Genomic DNA, 2,500 nt, shown 5'->3' on the forward strand with positions numbered 1-2,500 from the left:
GTAGCAGAAGTAGTAGCATTACCTGTTATTATTACTGTAGAAGCAGAGGTTGGCGAAAAGGATGAAGATACAAATACAATGGAGCCAAGGCGAAGAAGATAAAGAAGAGGAAGCGAACGGCAACAATAAGAACGGGCGAGAAAAAGCGACAACCTCAAAGCAAAAGAAGCGCTGCGGTTTCTACACGATGCAGCCCCTCCTCTTCAAAGGCGGGAGGATGCCCTAGTGACGGGTCAAAGATGCTTCTTGCGTGACTTCTTGTGCAGTTGCAGAAGTGGTGAAGAAATGGGATGCAACAATGTGGTGGTGTTCCGCACCGTGACCTAACGAAGAGTGTAAAACGGGGGCTGTACAATGTGTACATGCACATCGTGGTGACGTAACACCGAAATAACTTTAAGATACTGAAGCATTTTGAAAGAATTCGATCTTAGAAAGTGGTAACGGATACTCTGCAAAGCAAGATGGAAGATGTAACGATATATACCGAGATAAAAGAATAACACTTTAATATCACGACAATCTAACAACAAAGCATAAAGCTATCATGTGATATATCTAAATACATAACAGACACAAACACAGATATTATAAAAAAAACTGTTTTAATAATACAAACCAAAAACGACCAGTCTAATCGGCGGATTCTTCTCGCAGACCAACTTCCACGAGCCACGAACGATGCCTCTCTGCGGTCTACCCCCTCACGTGTTCCAGCACAAACTGACCTCAGAGGCTCTACTGACCCAGCGATGGTCATCCCTCCTACTCCCCCCCCACCCCCTATCTGCTTCCTCCTCCCCCTCTTAACTCTATCGTCTCATCTCTAGTAGTGGTGTTTGTCGGAGTCTCCCTTATCCTCCACCTCCTCCTTTTCCTCTCTTTCTTCCTCCTCATCCTCACCAGCATTATTATCGTCGTAGTCATCATCGTAATCATCGTCATCACATCAGCAGCACCACCACCACCATCACCATCCTCCTCCTCCTCCTCCTCCTCCTCCTCATTATCATCATCATCATCATTACCATTGTCATTATCATTATCATCATCATTATCATCATCATCATTATCATCATCATCATCATCTGCATCATCATCACCTTTTTTCTCTTTCCCCTTTTCTTTTTCTTCACCTGCTCCTTTACCTGCTTCTCTTCTTCTAGAATCTCTATCTCTAGGAGGCGAGGAGAGAGAAGGAGAGGGAGAGGGAGAGGGAAAGGGAGAGGGAAAGGGAGAGGGAGAGAGAGAGAGAGGGAGAGAGAGAGAGAGAGAGAGAGAGAGAGAGAGAGAGAGAGAGAGAGAGAGAGAGAGAGAGAGAGAGAGAGAGAGAGAGAGAGGAGAGAGAGAGAGAGGGAGAAGGAGAGGGAAAGGGAAAGGGAAAGGGAGAGGGAGAGGGAGGAGAGAGAGAGAGAGAGAGAGAGAGAGAGAGAGAGAGAGAGAGAGAGAGAGAGAGAGAGAGAGAGAGAGAGAGAGAGAGAGAGAGAGAGAGAGAGAGAGAGAGAGAGAGAGAAGAAAGAGAAGAAACGAGAAACGATAAGGGAATAGAACCGCGAAAGGAGCTAAACAAAAGAGCGGAAGGAAAGGGAGAAGGCGGTTAAAAAACGCTAAAAGAAAAAAAAAAAAAAAAAAAAAAAAAAAAACGAAAAAGAGAAAACACCAAAACACAAAGCCAAGGGACAGCAATAACATCACAGAAAATATAAAAGAAGAGTTAAGGATGGATAGGATAGGATTATAGTAACGAGGTCACATTCACCTGGTCATAGTAGCGGGGCTTCACCATCACCCCAGAGACACCATACCATTACCACAATACCCTCTACACCTGAATCCATTTTTTTTTTCAAATATAAAGCAGAGACCTTACATATAAATATAACGTTAGCCTCTTTAAGAGTAGCGCTTTTTGGCTCAAGAACATCGCTAGTCACTCGTGCGATATATTGGATGATAAAACATGATCAGTGGAATATGCTTTTCTCACATTCATTTGCCAAACCACTGTTTCGACTTGATCTAGTGGCGTGTCCAAGGTGATATGTAGATCTTTATTAAGGAAACGTGTGATTACGCTGTAAGAGGGGGGGGAGATACAGATAGATAGATAGAGAGAGAGAGAGAGGGGGGGAGGGGAGAAGAGAGGGAGAGAGAGAGAGAGAGAGAGAGAGAGAGAGAGAGAGAGAGAGAGAGAGAGAGAGAGAGAGAGAGAGAGAGAGAGAGAGAGAGAGAGAGAGAGAGAGAGAGAGAGATGTATATGGGTGCCTGAGTGAGGGAGTGAGTGAGTGAGTGAGAGAGTAAATAAATGAGTAAGTGAGTGCGTGAAAGGGTGAATGAGTAACAAAGTGTAAGTGAATGAGAGAACGAGGGAGCCAGATAACATGCAAACCTCAGCCAGTAACAGTGCGAAGGCTGCGCTCATCAACCCAGACCAGAATAAGACTCAACCGCAGAAACCAAGGTCAAACGGCAAACAGCAAAAGCTCGACACTATCCAACA

The 2,500-nt window shown here is 44.7% G+C and overlaps 1 protein-coding gene across 3 annotated transcripts in view; it reads right to left on the minus strand.

Moving 5' to 3' along the window:
• The window catches only part of LOC122254270 (uncharacterized), a 78,840-nt gene that overhangs the window by 46,886 nt on the left and 29,454 nt on the right, over positions 1-2,500 (minus strand). The window contains exon 1 of one of the 3 annotated variants that reach the window (XM_043017874.2): positions 620-726. The exons of the other annotated variants lie outside the window; for them this stretch is intronic. The gene's annotated coding sequence lies outside the window, so the exon portion shown is untranslated. Of the gene's footprint in view, positions 1-619; positions 727-2,500 lie in introns of those variants that run through there. 3 annotated transcript variants of the gene reach the window in all.

This window comes from Penaeus japonicus, unplaced genomic scaffold (assembly GCF_977035675.1).
Source record: "Penaeus japonicus unplaced genomic scaffold, GWHDUDI00000001_assembly GWHDUDI00000001, whole genome shotgun sequence".
Lineage (NCBI taxonomy): Eukaryota > Metazoa > Arthropoda > Malacostraca > Decapoda > Penaeidae > Penaeus > Penaeus japonicus.